Below are 16,051 nucleotides of genomic sequence, written 5' to 3'. Positions count from 1 at the left end.
TTTTCAACCAGCAGAGAGCGCTCTCGCTTAATCTACCCACACAAATTTCAACGTTGTAACAGCGACAGCTCATGTCTTAAAGTGTTTTGCACATGGTTAAGGCACTTTAACTCCAACAAATAAGCGCTTCTAAATTCTTATCACCAAGAAATCAATGACTTATATTCTATGACTTATCTTCAACTCCATATAAGAGGTATTTCAAGCAGCAGATTCTGCTAACGGCCATACCAGCCTGGATGCGCCTGATCTCGTCTGATCTCGGAAGCTAAGCAGGGTCGGGCCTGGTTAGTACTTGGATGGGAGACCGCCTGGGAATACCAGGTGCTGTAAGCTTTTTCAACCAGCAGAGAACGCTCTCGCTTAATCTACCCACACATATTTCAACGTGGTAACAGCGACAGCTCACGTCCTAAAGTGTTTTGCACATGGTTAAGGCACTTTAATTCCAAACAAATAAAACCAACAAATAAATGACTTATATTCTATGACTTATCTTCAACTCCATATAAGAGGTATTTCAAGCTGCTGCTTCTGCTTACGGCCATACCAGCCTGGATGCACCCGATCTCGTCTGGGGCCTGTACTACGAAGCAAGTTCAACATATCCAGGATATCTTTTCCTTATCCAGATTCACTAAGCGGGACAATTGCAATCACGCTAAGCGGTCACACGACAGTGGTTATCAACTCGGTATATCAACCCAGGTTTCTCCAATCTGGATATGAGCGCGTGCACATAAAAGGGGCGGTGTTTTCAGCGCATGACCAATCGCAAGCATGGAGAAGTCCGCTGTCAGAGCCGCTTATTTCAGTAGCGAAGAGCAAACTATAATTTTACGGAAATATGATGAGTATAGGCATATAATACAGGCAAAAAGCAACACAGTTGCAGCTGCAAAATGCAGGAAAGACAGCTGGCAAAAGATCGCTGACTGTATAAATGTGTAAATTCATAGGGATATAAACATATATTTGAATATTCTGGGAATCTTAATCTTAAACTGTAAACCATGATCAGCAATATTAAAATAATAAAAGGCTTGCAATATTTCAGTTGATTTGTAATGAATCCAGAATGTATGACATTTTTTTGTTTTTGTGTTTGCATTACAGAAAATCACAATATTCTAATTTTCTGAGACAGTCCTGTATATATTGGTTCTATAACTATTGTTGTTGACCGATAACTTGTGCTGATGCGATACCAAAGAATTGGGTTTTTTTATTTATTTTATTTTATTTTTTATTTTTTCAGGAGGGGGGTGTTTAGTATTTTAAAGTGACTTCTCAGAATGTTCGAGGGACGAAATTGAAAATCCCTTTTTTGCTATCCCCTTACAAATGCATCTTCTTTTTGATTTCTTCTTGATTTATTTATTTAATTGGTATTAGTTTTGGATTGACTGTACATCGGATTTTGGGTGATGATTTGTTTTATTTATTCATTGATTGATTTATTTTTTATTTTCTCCTCCACCTCTTTTTTCTTTTTTTCCTTTTTTCCTTTTTTTTTGATTTTTTTGGATCGTTCATACAGGGAAAGCAAAGGGGTTTTGGTGGCCCTGAATACGCGTTCTGTTCGGAGGGATCCTCTCACGATCCGCGCACCAAGCTCCACTGGATTCTCTTCGAAAGGGCATGCCATTTTCCAAGAGAGCTGATTGGTCAGTGGGCGGTGCTTTTACACCCGGCGATCTGTATCTCGAACATAACCTGCTCCGGAGCAGGTTAGCGGTTCAGCATAAGTTACCATGGCGATGTGCCCCGATAAGAAGTGAACCACCGTCGTAGTCCTGAAAACCCAGGGTTAAACCTGAAGTTACCTCGCTAACCCCAAATCCCGCTTCGTAGTACAGGCCCCTGATCTCGGAAGCTAAGCAGGGTCGGGCCTGTTTAGTACTTGGATGGGAGACCGCCGTGGAATATCAGGTGCTGTAAGCTTTTTCAACCAGCAGAGAGCGCTCTCGCTTAATCTACCCACACATATTTCAACGTGGTAACAGCGACAGCTCACGTCCTAAAGGGTTTTGCACATGGTTAAGGCACTTTAACTCCAACAAATAAAACCAACAAATCAATGACTTATATTCTATGACTTATCTTCAACTCCATATCAGAGGTATTTCAAGCTGCAGCTTCTGCTTACGGCCATACCAGCCTGGATGCGCCCGATCTCATCTGATCTCGGAAGCTAAGCAGGGTCAGGCCTGGTTAGTACTTGGATGGGAGACCGCCTGGGAATACCAGGTGCTGTAAGCATTTTCAACCAGCAGAGAGCGCTCTCGCTTAATCTACCCACACAAATTTCAACGTTGTAACAGCGACAGCTCATGTCTTAAAGTGTTTTGCACATGGTTAAGGCACTTTAACTCCAACAAATAAGCGCTTCTAAATTCTTATCACCAAGAAATCAATGACTTATATTCTATGACTTATCTTCAACTCCATATAAGAGGTATTTCAAGCAGCAGATTCTGCTTACGGCCATACCAGCCTGGATGCGCCTGATCTCGTCTGATCTCGGAAGCTAAGCAGGGTCGGGCCTGGTTAGTACTTGGATGGGAGACCGCCTGGGAATACCAGGTGCTGTAAGCTTTTTCAACCAGCAGAGAACGCTCTCGCTTAATCTACCCACACATATTTCAACGTGGTAACAGCGACAGCTCACGTCCTAAAGTGTTTTGCACATGGTTAAGGCACTTTAATTCCAAACAAATAAAACCAACAAATAAATGACTTATATTCTATGACTTATCTTCAACTCCATATAAGAGGTATTTCAAGCTGCTGCTTCTGCTTACGGCCATACCAGCCTGGATGCACCCGATCTCGTCTGGGGCCTGTACTACGAAGCAAGTTCAACATATCCAGGATATCTTTTCCTTATCCAGATTCACTAAGCGGGACAATTGCAATCACGCTAAGCGGTCACACGACAGTGGTTATCAACTCGGTATATCAACCCAGGTTTCTCCAATCTGGATATGAGCGCGTGCACATAAAAGGGGCGGTGTTTTCAGCGCATGACCAATCGCAAGCATGGAGAAGTCCGCTGTCAGAGCCGCTTATTTCAGTAGCGAAGAGCAAACTATAATTTTACGGAAATATGATGAGTATAGGCATATAATACAGGCAAAAAGCAACACAGTTGCAGCTGCAAAATGCAGGAAAGACAGCTGGCAAAAGATCGCTGACTGTATAAATGTGTAAATTCATAGGGATATAAACATATATTTGAATATTCTGGGAATCTTAATCTTAAACTGTAAACCATGATCAGCAATATTAAAATAATAAAAGGCTTGCAATATTTCAGTTGATTTGTAATGAATCCAGAATGTATGACATTTTTTTGTTTTTGTGTTTGCATTACAGAAAATCACAATATTCTAATTTTCTGAGACAGTCCTGTATATATTGGTTCTATAACTATTGTTGTTGACCGATAACTTGTGCTGATGCGATACCAAAGAATTGGGTTTTTTTATTTATTTTATTTTATTTTTTATTTTTTCAGGAGGGGGGTGTTTAGTATTTTAAAGTGACTTCTCAGAATGTTCGAGGGACGAAATTGAAAATCCCTTTTTTGCTATCCCCTTACAAATGCATCTTCTTTTTGATTTCTTCTTGATTTATTTATTTAATTGGTATTAGTTTTGGATTGACTGTACATCGGATTTTGGGTGATGATTTGTTTTATTTATTCATTGATTGATTTATTTTTTATTTTCTCCTCCACCTCTTTTTTCTTTTTTTCCTTTTTTCCTTTTTTTTTGATTTTTTTGGATCGTTCATACAGGGAAAGCAAAGGGGTTTTGGTGGCCCTGAATACGCGTTCTGTTCGGAGGGATCCTCTCACGATCCGCGCACCAAGCTCCACTGGATTCTCTTCGAAAGGGCATGCCATTTTCCAAGAGAGCTGATTGGTCAGTGGGCGGTGCTTTTACACCCGGCGATCTGTATCTCGAACATAACCTGCTCCGGAGCAGGTTAGCGGTTCAGCATAAGTTACCATGGCGATGTGCCCCGATAAGAAGTGAACCACCGTCGTAGTCCTGAAAACCCAGGGTTAAACCTGAAGTTACCTCGCTAACCCCAAATCCCGCTTCGTAGTACAGGCCCCTGATCTCGGAAGCTAAGCAGGGTCGGGCCTGTTTAGTACTTGGATGGGAGACCGCCGTGGAATATCAGGTGCTGTAAGCTTTTTCAACCAGCAGAGAGCGCTCTCGCTTAATCTACCCACACATATTTCAACGTGGTAACAGCGACAGCTCACGTCCTAAAGGGTTTTGCACATGGTTAAGGCACTTTAACTCCAACAAATAAAACCAACAAATCAATGACTTATATGCTATGACTTATCTTCAACTCCATATAAGAGGTATTTCAAGCTGCAGCTTCTGCTTACAGCCATATCAGCCTGGATGCGCCCGATCTCGTCTGATCTCGGAAGCTAAGCAGGGTCGGGCCTGGTTAGTACTTGGATGGGAGACCGCCTGGGAATACCAGGTGCTGTAAGCTTTTTCAACCAGCAGAGAGCGCTCTCGCTTAATCTACCCACACATATTTCAACGTGGTAACAGCGACAGCTCACGTCCTAAAGTGTTTTTCACATGGTTAAGGCACTTTAACTCCAACAAATAAGCGCTTCTAAATTATTATCACCAACAAATCAATGACTTGTATTATATACTTATCTTCAACTCCATATAAGAAGTATTTCAAGCTGCAGCTTCAGCTTACGGCCATACCAGCCTGGATGCGCCCGATCTCGTCTGATCTCGGAAGCTAAGCAGGGTCGGGCCTGGTTAGTACTTGGATGGGAGACCGCCTGGGAATACCAGGTGCTGTAAGCTTTTTCAACCAGCAGAGAGCGCTCTCGCTTAATCTACCCACACATATTTCAACGTGGTAAGAGCGACAGCTCACGTCCTAAAGTGTTTTGCACATGGTTAAGGCACTTTAACTCCAACAAATAAGCGCTTCTAAATTATTATCACCAACAAATCAATGACTTGTATTATATACTTATCTTCAACTCCATATAAGAAGTATTTCAAGCTGCAGCTTCAGCTTACGGCCATACCAGCCTGGATGTGCCCGATCTCGTCTGATCTCGGAAGCTAAGCAGGGTCGGGCCTGGTTAGTACTTGGATGGGAGACCGCCTGGGAATACCAGGTGCTGTAAGCTTTTTCAACCAGCAGAGAGCGCTCTCGCTTAATCTACCCACACATATTTCAACGTGGTAAGAGCGACAGCTCACGTCCTAAAGTGTTTTGCACATGGTTAAGGCACTATAACTCCAACAAATAAAACCAACAGATCAATGACTTATATTCTATGACTTATCTTCAACTCCATATCAGAGGTATTTCAAGCTGCAGCTTCTGCTTACGGCCATACCAGCCTGGATGAGCCCGATCTAGTCTGATCTCGGAAGCTAAGCAGGGTCGGGCCTGGTTAGTACTTGGATGGGAGACCGACTGGGAATACCAGGTGCTGTAAGCTTTTTCAACCAGCAGAGAACGGTCTTGCTTAATCTAGCCACACATATTTCAACGTGGTAACAGCGACAGCTCACGTCCTAAAGTGTTTTGCACATGGTTAAGGCACTTTAACTCCAACAAATAAAACCAACAAATCAATGACTTATATTCTATGACTTATCTTCAACTCCATATAATAGGTATTTCAAGCTGCAGCTTCTGCTTACGGCCATACCAGCCTGAATGCGCCCGATCTCGTCTGATCTCGGAAGCTAAGAAGGGTCAGGCCTTGTTAGTACTTGGATGGGAGACCGCCTGGGAATACCAGGTGCTGTAAGCTTTTTCAACCAGCAGAGAGCGCTCACGCTTAATCTACCCACACATATTTCAACGTGGTAACAGCGACAGCTCATGTCCTAAAGTGTTTTGCACATGGTTGAGGCACTTTAACTCCAACAAATAAAACCAACAAATCAATGACTTATATTCTATGACTTATCTTCAACTCCATATCAGAGGTATTTCAAGCTGCAGCTTCTGCTTACGGCCATACCAGCCTGGATGCGCCCGATCTCATCTGATCTCGGAAGCTAAGCAGGGTCAGGCCTGGTTAGTACTTGGATGGGAGACCGCCTGGGAATACCAGGTGCTGTAAGCATTTTCAACCAGCAGAGAGCGCTCTCGCTTAATCTACCCACACAAATTTCAACGTTGTAACAGCGACAGCTCATGTCTTAAAGTGTTTTGCACATGGTTAAGGCACTTTAACTCCAACAAATAAGCGCTTCTAAATTCTTATCACCAAGAAATCAATGACTTATATTCTATGACTTATCTTCAACTCCATATAAGAGGTATTTCAAGCAGCAGATTCTGCTTACGGCCATACCAGCCTGGATGCGCCTGATCTCGTCTGATCTCGGAAGCTAAGCAGGGTCGGGCCTGGTTAGTACTTGGATGGGAGACCGCCTGGGAATACCAGGTGCTGTAAGCTTTTTCAACCAGCAGAGAACGCTCTCGCTTAATCTACCCACACATATTTCAACGTGGTAACAGCGACAGCTCACGTCCTAAAGTGTTTTGCACATGGTTAAGGCACTTTAATTCCAAACAAATAAAACCAACAAATAAATGACTTATATTCTATGACTTATCTTCAACTCCATATAAGAGGTATTTCAAGCTGCTGCTTCTGCTTACGGCCATACCAGCCTGGATGCGCCCGATCTCGTCTGATCTCGGAAGCTAAGCAGGGTCGGGCCTAGTTAGTAGTTGGATGGGAGACCGCCTGGGAATACCAGGTGCTGTAAGCATTTTCAACCAGCAGAGAGCGCTCTCGCTTAATCTACCCACACATATTTCAACGTGGTAACAGCGACAGCTCACGTCCAAAAGTGTTTTTCACATGGTTAAGGCACTTTAACTCCAACAAATAAGTGCTTCTAAATTATTATCACCAACAAATCAATGACTTATATTATATGACTTATCTTCAACTCCATATAAGAGGTATTTCAAGCAGCAGCTTCTGCTTACGGCCATACCAGCCTGGATGCGCCCGATCTCGTCTGATCTCGGAAGCTAAGCAGGGTCGGGCCTTGTTAGTACTTGGATGGGAGACCGCCTGGGAATACCAGGTGCTGTAAGCTTTTTCAACCAGCAGAGAGCGCTCACGCTTAATCTACCCACACATATTTCAACGTGGTAACAGCGACAGCTCACGTCCTAAAGTGTTTTGCACATGGTTAAGGCACTTTAACTCCAACAAATAAAACCAACAAATCAATGACTTATATTCTATGACTTATCTTCAACTCCATATAATAGGTATTTCAAGCTGCAGCTTCTGCTTACGGCCATACCAGCCTGAATGCGCCCGATCTCGTCTGATCTCGGAAGCTAAGCAGGGTCAGGCCTTGTTAGTACTTGGATGGGAGACCGCCTGGGAATACCAGGTGCTGTAAGCTTTTTCAACCAGCAGAGAGCGCTCACGCTTAATCTACCCACACATATTTCAACGTGGTAACAGCGACAGCTCATGTCCTAAAGTGTTTTGCACATGGTTGAGGCACTTTAACTCCAACAAATAAAACCAACAAATCAATGACTTATATTCTATGACTTATCTTCAACTCCATATCAGAGGTATTTCAAGCTGCAGCTTCTGCTTACGGCCATACCAGCCTGGATGCGCCCGATCTCATCTGATCTCGGAAGCTAAGCAGGGTCAGGCCTGGTTAGTACTTGGATGGGAGACCGCCTGGGAATACCAGGTGCTGTAAGCATTTTCAACCAGCAGAGAGCGCTCTCGCTTAATCTACCCACACAAATTTCAACGTGGTAACAGCGACAGCTCATGTCTTAAAGTGTTTTGCACATGGTTAAGGCACTTTAACTCCAACAAATAAGCGCTTCTAAATTCTTATCACCAAGAAATCAATGACTTATATTCTATGACTTATCTTCAACTCCATATAAGAGGTATTTCAAGCAGCAGATTCTGCTTACGGCCATACCAGCCTGGATGCGCCTGATCTCGTCTGATCTCGGAAGCTAAGCAGGGTCGGGCCTGGTTAGTACTTGGATGGGAGACCGCCTGGGAATACCAGGTTCTGTAAGCTTTTTCAACCAGCAGAGAACGCTCTCGCTTAATCTACCCACACATATTTCAACGTGGTAACAGCGACAGCTCACGTCCTAAAGTGTTTTGCACATGGTTAAGGCACTTTAATTCCAAACAAATAAAACCAACAAATAAATGACTTATATTCTATGACTTATCTTCAACTCCATATAAGAGGTATTTAAAGCTGCTGCTTCTGCTTACGGCCATACCAGCCTGGATGCGCCCGATCTCGTCTGATCTCGGAAGCTAAGCAGGGTCGGGCCTAGTTAGTAGTTGGATGGGAGACCGCCTGGGAATACCAGGTGCTGTAAGCATTTTCAACCAGCAGAGAGCGCTCTCGCTTAATCTACCCACACATATTTCAACGTGGTAACAGCGACAGCTCACGTCCTAAAGTGTTTTGCACATGGTTAAGGCACTTTAACTCCAACAAATAAGCGCTTCTAAATTCTTATCACCAAGAAATCAATGACTTATATTCTATGACTTATCTTCAACTCCATATAATAGGTATTTCAAGCTGCAGCTTCTGCTTACGGCCATACCAGCCTGAATGCGCCCGATCTCGTCTGATCTCGGAAGCTAAGCAGGGTCAGGCCTTGTTAGTACTTGGATGGGAGACCGCCTGGGAATACCAGGTGCTGTAAGCTTTTTCAACCAGCAGAGAGCGCTCACGCTTAATCTACCCACACATATTTCAACGTGGTAACAGCGACAGCTCATGTCCTAAAGTGTTTTGCACATGGTTGAGGCACTTTAACTCCAACAAATAAAACCAACAAATCAATGACTTATATTCTATGACTTATCTTCAACTCCATATCAGAGGTATTTCAAGCTGCAGCTTCTGCTTACGGCCATACCAGCCTGGATGCGCCCGATCTCATCTGATCTCGGAAGCTAAGCAGGGTCAGGCCTGGTTAGTACTTGGATGGGAGACCGCCTGGGAATACCAGGTGCTGTAAGCATTTTCAACCAGCAGAGAGCGCTCTCGCTTAATCTACCCACACAAATTTCAACGTTGTAACAGCGACAGCTCATGTCTTAAAGTGTTTTGCACATGGTTAAGGCACTTTAACTCCAACAAATAAGCGCTTCTAAATTCTTATCACCAAGAAATCAATGACTTATATTCTATGACTTATCTTCAACTCCATATAAGAGGTATTTCAAGCAGCAGATTCTGCTTACGGCCATACCAGCCTGGATGCGCCTGATCTCGTCTGATCTCGGAAGCTAAGCAGGGTCGGGCCTGGTTAGTACTTGGATGGGAGACCGCCTGGGAATACCAGGTGCTGTAAGCTTTTTCAACCAGCAGAGAACGCTCTCGCTTAATCTACCCACACATATTTCAACGTGGTAACAGCGACAGCTCACGTCCTAAAGTGTTTTGCACATGGTTAAGGCACTTTAATTCCAAACAAATAAAACCAACAAATAAATGACTTATATTCTATGACTTATCTTCAACTCCATATAAGAGGTATTTCAAGCAGCAGATTCTGCTTACGGCCATACCAGCCTGGATGCGCCCGATCTCGTCTGATCTCGGAAGCTAAGCAGGGTCGGGCCTAGTTAGTAGTTGGATGGGAGACCGCCTGGGAATACCAGGTGCTGTAAGCATTTTCAACCAGCAGAGAGCGCTCTCGCTTAATCTACCCACACATATTTCAACGTGGTAACAGCGACAGCTCACGTCCAAAAGTGTTTTTCACATGGTTAAGGCACTTTAACTCCAACAAATAAGTGCTTCTAAATTATTATCACCAACAAATCAATGACTTATATTATATGACTTATCTTCAACTCCATATAAGAGGTATTTCAAGCAGCAGCTTCTGCTTACGGCCATACCAGCCTGGATGCGCCCGATCTCGTCTGATCTCGGAAGCTAAGCAGGGTCGGGCCTTGTTAGTACTTGGATGGGAGACCGCCTGGGAATACCAGGTGCTGTAAGCTTTTTCAACCAGCAGAGAGCGCTCACGCTTAATCTACCCACACATATTTCAACGTGGTAACAGCGACAGCTCACGTCCTAAAGTGTTTTGCACATGGTTAAGGCACTTTAACTCCAACAAATAAAACCAACAAATCAATGACTTATATTCTATGACTTATCTTCAACTCCATATAATAGGTATTTCAAGCTGCAGCTTCTGCTTACGGCCATACCAGCCTGAATGCGCCCGATCTCGTCTGATCTCGGAAGCTAAGCAGGGTCAGGCCTTGTTAGTACTTGGATGGGAGACCGCCTGGGAATACCAGGTGCTGTAAGCTTTTTCAACCAGCAGAGAGCGCTCACGCTTAATCTACCCACACATATTTCAACGTGGTAACAGCGACAGCTCATGTCCTAAAGTGTTTTGCACATGGTTGAGGCACTTTAACTCCAACAAATAAAACCAACAAATCAATGACTTATATTCTATGACTTATCTTCAACTCCATATCAGAGGTATTTCAAGCTGCAGCTTCTGCTTACGGCCATACCAGCCTGGATGCGCCCGATCTCATCTGATCTCGGAAGCTAAGCAGGGTCAGGCCTGGTTAGTACTTGGATGGGAGACCGCCTGGGAATACCAGGTGCTGTAAGCATTTTCAACCAGCAGAGAGCGCTCTCGCTTAATCTACCCACACAAATTTCAACGTGGTAACAGCGACAGCTCATGTCTTAAAGTGTTTTGCACATGGTTAAGGCACTTTAACTCCAACAAATAAGCGCTTCTAAATTCTTATCACCAAGAAATCAATGACTTATATTCTATGACTTATCTTCAACTCCATATAAGAGGTATTTCAAGCAGCAGATTCTGCTTACGGCCATACCAGCCTGGATGCGCCTGATCTCGTCTGATCTCGGAAGCTAAGCAGGGTCGGGCCTGGTTAGTACTTGGATGGGAGACCGCCTGGGAATACCAGGTTCTGTAAGCTTTTTCAACCAGCAGAGAACGCTCTCGCTTAATCTACCCACACATATTTCAACGTGGTAACAGCGACAGCTCACGTCCTAAAGTGTTTTGCACATGGTTAAGGCACTTTAATTCCAAACAAATAAAACCAACAAATAAATGACTTATATTCTATGACTTATCTTCAACTCCATATAAGAGGTATTTCAAGCTGCTGCTTCTGCTTACGGCCATACCAGCCTGGATGCGCCCGATCTCGTCTGATCTCGGAAGCTAAGCAGGGTCGGGCCTAGTTAGTAGTTGGATGGGAGACCGCCTGGGAATACCAGGTGCTGTAAGCATTTTCAACCAGCAGAGAGCGCTCTCGCTTAATCTACCCACACATATTTCAACGTGGTAACAGCGACAGCTCACGTCCTAAAGTGTTTTGCACATGGTTAAGGCACTTTAACTCCAACAAATAAGCGCTTCTAAATTCTTATCACCAAGAAATCAATGACTTATATTCTATGACTTATCTTCAACTCCATATAAGAGGTATTTCAAGCAGCAGATTCTGCTTACGGCCATACCAGCCTGGATGCGCCTGATCTCGTCTGATCTCGGAAGCTAAGCAGGGTCGGGCCTGGTTAGTACTTGGATGGGAGACCGCCTGGGAATACCAGGTGCTGTAAGCTTTTTCAACCAGCAGAGAACGCTCTCGCTTAATCTACCCACACATATTTCAACGTGGTAACAGCGACAGCTCACGTCCTAAAGTGTTTTGCACATGGTTAAGGCACTTTAATTCCAAACAAATATAACCAACAAATAAATGACTTATATTCTATGACTTATCTTCAACTCCATATAAGAGGTATTTCAAGCTGCTGCTTCTGCTTACGGCCATACCAGCCTGGATGCGCCCGATCTCGTCTGATCTCGGAAGCTAAGCAGGGTCGGGCCTAGTTAGTAGTTGGATGGGAGACCGCCTGGGAATACCAGGTGCTGTAAGCATTTTCAACCAGCAGAGAGCGCTCTCGCTTAATCTACCCACACATATTTCAACGTGGTAACAGCGACAGCTCACGTCCAAAAGTGTTTTTCACATGGTTAAGGCACTTTAACTCCAACAAATAAGTGCTTCTAAATTATTATCACCAACAAATCAATGACTTATATTATATGACTTATCTTCAACTCCATATAAGAGGTATTTCAAGCAGCAGCTTCTGCTTACGGCCATACCAGCCTGGATGCGCCCGATCTCGTCTGATCTCGGAAGCTAAGCAGGGTCGAGCCTTGTTAGTACTTGGATGGGAGACCGCCTGGGAATACCAGGTGCTGTAAGCATTTTCAACCAGCAGAGAGCGCTCTCGCTTAATCTACCCACACATATTTCAACGTGGTAACAGCGACAGCTCACGTCCTAAAGTGTTTTGCACATGGTTAAGGCACTTTAACTCCAACAAATAAGCGCTTCTAAATTATTATCACCAACAAATCAATGACTTGTATTATATACTTATCTTCAACTCCATATAAGAAGTATTTCAAGCTGCAGCTTCAGCTTACGGCCATACCAGCCTGGATGCGCCCGATCTCGTCTGATCTCGGAAGCTAAGCAGGGTCGGGCCTGGTTAGTACTTGGATGGGAGAATGCCTGGGAATACCGGGTGCTGTAAGCATTTTCAACCAGCAGAGAGCGCTCTCGCTTAATCTACCCACACATATTTCAACGTGGTAACAGCGACAGCTCACGTCCAAAAGTGTTATTCACATGGTTAAGGGACTTTAACTCCAACAAATAAACGCTTCTAAATTATTATCACCAACAAATCAATGACTTATATTATATGACTTATCTTCAACTCCATATAAGAGGTATTTCAAGCTGCAGCTTCTGCTTACGGCCATACCAGCCTGGATGCGCCCGATCTCGTCTGATCTCGGAAGCTAAGCAGGGTCGGGCCTGGTTAGTACTTGGATGGGAGACCGCCTGGGAATACCAGATGCTGTAAGCATTTTCAACCAGCAGAGAGCGCTCTCGCTTAATCTACCCACACATATTTCAACGTGGTAACAGCAACAGCTCACGTCCTAAAGTGTTTTGCACATGGTTAAGGCACTTTAACTCCAACAAATAAAACCAACAAATCAATGACTTATATTCTATGACTTATCTTCAACTCCATATAAGAGGTATTTCAAGCTGCAGCTTCTGCTTACGGCCATACCAGCCTGGATGCACCCGATCTCGTCTGATCTCGGAAGCTAAGCAGGGTCGGACCTGGTTAGTACTTGGATGGGAGACCGCCTGGGAATACCAGGTGCTGTAAGCTTTTTCAACCAGCAGAGAGCGCTCTCGCTTAATCTACCCACACATATTTCAACGTGGTAACAGCGACAGCTCATGTCCTAAAGTGTTTTGCACATGGTTAAGGCACTTTAACTCCAACAAATAAGTGCTTCTAAATTATTATCACCAACAAATCAATGACTTATATTATATGACTTATCTTCAACTCCATATAAGAGGTATTTCAAGCTGCAACTTCAGCTTACGGCCATACCAGCCTGGATGCGCCCGATCTCATCTGATCTCGGAAGCTAAGCAGGGTCGGGCCTGGTTAGTACTTGGATGGGAGACCGCCTGGGAATACCAGGTGCTGTAAGCTTTTTCGACCAGCAGAGAACGGTCTCGCTTAATCTAGCCACACATATTTCAACGTGGTAACAGCGACAGCTCACGTCCAAAAGTGTTTTGCACATGGTTAAGGCACTTTAACTCCAACAAATAAAACCAACAAATCAATGACTTATATTCTATGACTTATCTTCAACTCCATATAAGAGGTATTTCAAGCTGCAGCTTCTGCTTACGGCCATACCAGCCTGGACGTGCCCGATCTTGTCTGATCTCGGAAGCTAAGCAGGGTCGGGCCTGGTTAGTACTTGGATGGGAGACCGCCTGGGAATACCAGGTGCTGTAAGCATTTTCAACCAGCAGAGAGCGCTCTCGCTTAATCTACCCACACATATTTCAACGTGGTAACAGCGACAGCTCACGTCCTAAAGTGTTTTGCACATGGTTAAGGCACTTTAACTCCAACAAATAAGCGCTTCTAAATTATTATCACCAACAAATCAATGACTTATATTATATGACTTATCTTCAACTCCATATAAGAGGTATTTCAAGCTGCAGCTTCAGCTTACGGCCATACCAGCCTGGATGCGCCCGATCTCGTCTGATCTCGGAAGCTAAGCAGGGTCGGGCCTGGTTAGTACTTGGATGGGAGACCGCCTGGGAATATCAGGTACTGTAAGCTTTTTCAACCAGCAGAGAGCGCTCTCGCTTAATCTACCCACACATATTTCAACGTGGTAACAGCGACAGCTCACGTCCTAAAGTGTTTTGCACATGGTTAAGGCACTTTAACTCCAACAAATAAAACCAACAAATCAATGACTTATATTCTATGACTTATCTTCAACTCCATATAAGAGGTATTTCAAGCAGCAGATTCTGCTTACGGCCATACCAGCCTGGATGCGCCCGATCTCGTCTGATCTCGGAAGCTAAGCAGGGTCGGGCCTGTTTAGTACTTGGATGGGAGACCGCCTCGGAATACCAGGTGCTGTAAGCATTTTCAACCAGCAGAGAGCGCTCTCGCTTAATCTACCTACACATATTTCAACGTGGTAACAGCGACAGCTCACGTCCTAAAGTGTTTTGCACATGGTTAAGGCACTTTAACTCCAACAAATAAGCGCTTCTAAATTATTATCACCAACAAATCAATGACTTTTATTATATGACTTATCTTCAACTCCATATAAGAAGTATTTCAAGCTGCAGCTTCGGCTTATGGCCATACCAGCCTGGATGCGCCCGATCTTGTCTGATCTCGGAAGCTAAGCAGGGTAGGGCCTGGTTAGTACTTGGATGGGAGACCGCCTGGGAATACCAGGTGCTGTAAGCTTTTTCAACCAGCAGAGAGCGCTCTCGCTTAATCTACCCACACATATTTCAACGTGGTAAGAGCGACAGCTCACGTCCAAAAGTGTTTTGCACATGGTTAAGGCACTTTAACTCCAACAAATAAAACCAACAAATCAATGACTTATATTCTATGACTTATCTTCAACTCCATATAAGAGGTATTTCAAGCTGCAGCTTCAGCTTACGGCCATACCAGCCTGGATGCGCCCGATCTCGTCTGATCTCGGAAGCTAAGCAGGGTCGGGCTTGGTTAATACTTGGATGGGAGACCGCCTGGGAATACCAGGTGCTGTAAGCATTTTCAACCAGCAGAGAGCGCTCTCGCTTAATCTACCCACACATATTTCAACGTGGTAACAGCGACAGCTCACGTCCAAAAGTGTTTTTCACATGGTTAAGGCACTTTAACTCCAACAAATAAGTGCTTCTAAATTATTATCACCATCAAATCAATGACTTATATTATATGACTTATCTTCAACTCCATATAAGAGGTATTTCAAGCAGCAGATTCTGCTTACGGCCATACCAGCCTGGATGCGCCCGATCTCGTCTGATCTCGGAAGCTAAGCAGGGTAGGGCCTGGTTAGTACTTGGATGGGAGACCGCCTGGGAATACCAGGTGCTGTAAGCTTTTTCAACCAGCAGAGAGCGCTCTCGCTTAATCTACCCACACATATTTCAACGTGGTAAGAGCGACAGCTCACGTCCAAAAGGGTTTTGCACATGGTTAAGGCACTTTAACTCCAACAAATAAAACCAACAAATCAATGACTTATATTCTATGACTTATCTTCAACTCCATATAAGAGGTATTTCAAGCTGCAGCTTCTGCTTACGGCCATACCAGCCTGGATGCGCCCGATCTCGTCTGATCTCGGAAGCTAAGCAGGGTCAGGCCTGGTTAGTACTTGGATGGGAGACCGCCTGGGAATACCAGGTGCTGTAAGCTTTTTCAACCAGCAGAGAGCGCTCTCGCTTAATCTACCCACACATATTTCAACGTGGTAACAGCGACAGCTCACGTCCAAAAGTGTTTTT

General features: G+C 44.2%; 39 non-coding genes across 39 annotated transcripts; all 39 read left to right on the top strand.

Annotated features, from left to right (window-relative positions):
- The first annotated feature begins 217 nt into the window (after window positions 1-217).
- Window positions 218-336, top strand: LOC133426099 (5S ribosomal RNA). The gene has a single exon (XR_009771536.1). It is a non-coding gene; the product is annotated as a 5S ribosomal RNA (ribosomal RNA).
- A 1,807-nt stretch (window positions 337-2,143) lies between these two features.
- Window positions 2,144-2,262, top strand: LOC133426026 (5S ribosomal RNA). Its single transcript, XR_009771467.1, has one exon. It is a non-coding gene; the product is annotated as a 5S ribosomal RNA (ribosomal RNA).
- Window positions 2,263-2,479: 217 nt separating this feature from the next.
- On the top strand, window positions 2,480-2,598 carry LOC133425945 (5S ribosomal RNA). Its single transcript, XR_009771390.1, has one exon. It is a non-coding gene; the product is annotated as a 5S ribosomal RNA (ribosomal RNA).
- Window positions 2,599-4,405: 1,807 nt separating this feature from the next.
- Window positions 4,406-4,524, top strand: LOC133425989 (5S ribosomal RNA). Its single transcript, XR_009771432.1, has one exon. It is a non-coding gene; the product is annotated as a 5S ribosomal RNA (ribosomal RNA).
- A 216-nt stretch (window positions 4,525-4,740) lies between these two features.
- On the top strand, window positions 4,741-4,859 carry LOC133425775 (5S ribosomal RNA). Its single transcript, XR_009771228.1, has one exon. It is a non-coding gene; the product is annotated as a 5S ribosomal RNA (ribosomal RNA).
- Window positions 4,860-5,075: 216 nt separating this feature from the next.
- On the top strand, window positions 5,076-5,194 carry LOC133425924 (5S ribosomal RNA). Its single transcript, XR_009771370.1, has one exon. It is a non-coding gene; the product is annotated as a 5S ribosomal RNA (ribosomal RNA).
- Window positions 5,195-5,393: 199 nt separating this feature from the next.
- Window positions 5,394-5,512, top strand: LOC133425666 (5S ribosomal RNA). The gene has a single exon (XR_009771137.1). It is a non-coding gene; the product is annotated as a 5S ribosomal RNA (ribosomal RNA).
- A 199-nt stretch (window positions 5,513-5,711) lies between these two features.
- On the top strand, window positions 5,712-5,830 carry LOC133425706 (5S ribosomal RNA). The gene has a single exon (XR_009771179.1). It is a non-coding gene; the product is annotated as a 5S ribosomal RNA (ribosomal RNA).
- A 199-nt stretch (window positions 5,831-6,029) lies between these two features.
- LOC133426025 (5S ribosomal RNA) lies at window positions 6,030-6,148 on the top strand. The gene has a single exon (XR_009771466.1). It is a non-coding gene; the product is annotated as a 5S ribosomal RNA (ribosomal RNA).
- A 217-nt stretch (window positions 6,149-6,365) lies between these two features.
- On the top strand, window positions 6,366-6,484 carry LOC133425944 (5S ribosomal RNA). The gene has a single exon (XR_009771389.1). It is a non-coding gene; the product is annotated as a 5S ribosomal RNA (ribosomal RNA).
- A 200-nt stretch (window positions 6,485-6,684) lies between these two features.
- Window positions 6,685-6,803, top strand: LOC133425558 (5S ribosomal RNA). The gene has a single exon (XR_009771032.1). It is a non-coding gene; the product is annotated as a 5S ribosomal RNA (ribosomal RNA).
- A 217-nt stretch (window positions 6,804-7,020) lies between these two features.
- On the top strand, window positions 7,021-7,139 carry LOC133426153 (5S ribosomal RNA). Its single transcript, XR_009771587.1, has one exon. It is a non-coding gene; the product is annotated as a 5S ribosomal RNA (ribosomal RNA).
- Window positions 7,140-7,338: 199 nt separating this feature from the next.
- LOC133425622 (5S ribosomal RNA) lies at window positions 7,339-7,457 on the top strand. The gene has a single exon (XR_009771094.1). It is a non-coding gene; the product is annotated as a 5S ribosomal RNA (ribosomal RNA).
- A 199-nt stretch (window positions 7,458-7,656) lies between these two features.
- Window positions 7,657-7,775, top strand: LOC133426024 (5S ribosomal RNA). The gene has a single exon (XR_009771465.1). It is a non-coding gene; the product is annotated as a 5S ribosomal RNA (ribosomal RNA).
- Window positions 7,776-7,992: 217 nt separating this feature from the next.
- On the top strand, window positions 7,993-8,111 carry LOC133425532 (5S ribosomal RNA). Its single transcript, XR_009771006.1, has one exon. It is a non-coding gene; the product is annotated as a 5S ribosomal RNA (ribosomal RNA).
- A 200-nt stretch (window positions 8,112-8,311) lies between these two features.
- Window positions 8,312-8,430, top strand: LOC133425557 (5S ribosomal RNA). The gene has a single exon (XR_009771031.1). It is a non-coding gene; the product is annotated as a 5S ribosomal RNA (ribosomal RNA).
- Window positions 8,431-8,647: 217 nt separating this feature from the next.
- LOC133425620 (5S ribosomal RNA) lies at window positions 8,648-8,766 on the top strand. The gene has a single exon (XR_009771092.1). It is a non-coding gene; the product is annotated as a 5S ribosomal RNA (ribosomal RNA).
- Window positions 8,767-8,965: 199 nt separating this feature from the next.
- Window positions 8,966-9,084, top strand: LOC133426022 (5S ribosomal RNA). Its single transcript, XR_009771463.1, has one exon. It is a non-coding gene; the product is annotated as a 5S ribosomal RNA (ribosomal RNA).
- Window positions 9,085-9,301: 217 nt separating this feature from the next.
- LOC133425943 (5S ribosomal RNA) lies at window positions 9,302-9,420 on the top strand. The gene has a single exon (XR_009771388.1). It is a non-coding gene; the product is annotated as a 5S ribosomal RNA (ribosomal RNA).
- A 200-nt stretch (window positions 9,421-9,620) lies between these two features.
- Window positions 9,621-9,739, top strand: LOC133425556 (5S ribosomal RNA). Its single transcript, XR_009771030.1, has one exon. It is a non-coding gene; the product is annotated as a 5S ribosomal RNA (ribosomal RNA).
- A 217-nt stretch (window positions 9,740-9,956) lies between these two features.
- Window positions 9,957-10,075, top strand: LOC133426150 (5S ribosomal RNA). The gene has a single exon (XR_009771585.1). It is a non-coding gene; the product is annotated as a 5S ribosomal RNA (ribosomal RNA).
- Window positions 10,076-10,274: 199 nt separating this feature from the next.
- Window positions 10,275-10,393, top strand: LOC133425619 (5S ribosomal RNA). The gene has a single exon (XR_009771091.1). It is a non-coding gene; the product is annotated as a 5S ribosomal RNA (ribosomal RNA).
- A 199-nt stretch (window positions 10,394-10,592) lies between these two features.
- On the top strand, window positions 10,593-10,711 carry LOC133426021 (5S ribosomal RNA). The gene has a single exon (XR_009771462.1). It is a non-coding gene; the product is annotated as a 5S ribosomal RNA (ribosomal RNA).
- A 217-nt stretch (window positions 10,712-10,928) lies between these two features.
- On the top strand, window positions 10,929-11,047 carry LOC133425531 (5S ribosomal RNA). Its single transcript, XR_009771005.1, has one exon. It is a non-coding gene; the product is annotated as a 5S ribosomal RNA (ribosomal RNA).
- A 200-nt stretch (window positions 11,048-11,247) lies between these two features.
- Window positions 11,248-11,366, top strand: LOC133425555 (5S ribosomal RNA). The gene has a single exon (XR_009771029.1). It is a non-coding gene; the product is annotated as a 5S ribosomal RNA (ribosomal RNA).
- A 217-nt stretch (window positions 11,367-11,583) lies between these two features.
- Window positions 11,584-11,702, top strand: LOC133425942 (5S ribosomal RNA). The gene has a single exon (XR_009771387.1). It is a non-coding gene; the product is annotated as a 5S ribosomal RNA (ribosomal RNA).
- A 200-nt stretch (window positions 11,703-11,902) lies between these two features.
- On the top strand, window positions 11,903-12,021 carry LOC133425554 (5S ribosomal RNA). The gene has a single exon (XR_009771028.1). It is a non-coding gene; the product is annotated as a 5S ribosomal RNA (ribosomal RNA).
- A 217-nt stretch (window positions 12,022-12,238) lies between these two features.
- On the top strand, window positions 12,239-12,357 carry LOC133425655 (5S ribosomal RNA). Its single transcript, XR_009771124.1, has one exon. It is a non-coding gene; the product is annotated as a 5S ribosomal RNA (ribosomal RNA).
- A 216-nt stretch (window positions 12,358-12,573) lies between these two features.
- On the top strand, window positions 12,574-12,692 carry LOC133425649 (5S ribosomal RNA). Its single transcript, XR_009771119.1, has one exon. It is a non-coding gene; the product is annotated as a 5S ribosomal RNA (ribosomal RNA).
- A 217-nt stretch (window positions 12,693-12,909) lies between these two features.
- Window positions 12,910-13,028, top strand: LOC133426160 (5S ribosomal RNA). Its single transcript, XR_009771594.1, has one exon. It is a non-coding gene; the product is annotated as a 5S ribosomal RNA (ribosomal RNA).
- A 199-nt stretch (window positions 13,029-13,227) lies between these two features.
- On the top strand, window positions 13,228-13,346 carry LOC133425820 (5S ribosomal RNA). The gene has a single exon (XR_009771271.1). It is a non-coding gene; the product is annotated as a 5S ribosomal RNA (ribosomal RNA).
- Window positions 13,347-13,563: 217 nt separating this feature from the next.
- LOC133425872 (5S ribosomal RNA) lies at window positions 13,564-13,682 on the top strand. Its single transcript, XR_009771320.1, has one exon. It is a non-coding gene; the product is annotated as a 5S ribosomal RNA (ribosomal RNA).
- A 199-nt stretch (window positions 13,683-13,881) lies between these two features.
- LOC133425525 (5S ribosomal RNA) lies at window positions 13,882-14,000 on the top strand. The gene has a single exon (XR_009770999.1). It is a non-coding gene; the product is annotated as a 5S ribosomal RNA (ribosomal RNA).
- Window positions 14,001-14,217: 217 nt separating this feature from the next.
- On the top strand, window positions 14,218-14,336 carry LOC133426067 (5S ribosomal RNA). Its single transcript, XR_009771505.1, has one exon. It is a non-coding gene; the product is annotated as a 5S ribosomal RNA (ribosomal RNA).
- A 199-nt stretch (window positions 14,337-14,535) lies between these two features.
- Window positions 14,536-14,654, top strand: LOC133426204 (5S ribosomal RNA). The gene has a single exon (XR_009771636.1). It is a non-coding gene; the product is annotated as a 5S ribosomal RNA (ribosomal RNA).
- Window positions 14,655-14,871: 217 nt separating this feature from the next.
- On the top strand, window positions 14,872-14,990 carry LOC133426088 (5S ribosomal RNA). The gene has a single exon (XR_009771526.1). It is a non-coding gene; the product is annotated as a 5S ribosomal RNA (ribosomal RNA).
- A 199-nt stretch (window positions 14,991-15,189) lies between these two features.
- Window positions 15,190-15,308, top strand: LOC133426233 (5S ribosomal RNA). Its single transcript, XR_009771665.1, has one exon. It is a non-coding gene; the product is annotated as a 5S ribosomal RNA (ribosomal RNA).
- A 217-nt stretch (window positions 15,309-15,525) lies between these two features.
- On the top strand, window positions 15,526-15,644 carry LOC133425907 (5S ribosomal RNA). Its single transcript, XR_009771353.1, has one exon. It is a non-coding gene; the product is annotated as a 5S ribosomal RNA (ribosomal RNA).
- A 199-nt stretch (window positions 15,645-15,843) lies between these two features.
- On the top strand, window positions 15,844-15,962 carry LOC133426070 (5S ribosomal RNA). The gene has a single exon (XR_009771508.1). It is a non-coding gene; the product is annotated as a 5S ribosomal RNA (ribosomal RNA).
- The last annotated feature ends 89 nt before the right edge of the window (window positions 15,963-16,051 follow it).

Source organism: Cololabis saira, unplaced genomic scaffold (genome assembly GCF_033807715.1).
Source record: "Cololabis saira isolate AMF1-May2022 unplaced genomic scaffold, fColSai1.1 scf025, whole genome shotgun sequence".
Taxonomy (NCBI): domain Eukaryota; kingdom Metazoa; phylum Chordata; class Actinopteri; order Beloniformes; family Belonidae; genus Cololabis; species Cololabis saira.
This window is presented reverse-complemented; position numbering and strand designations above follow the sequence as displayed.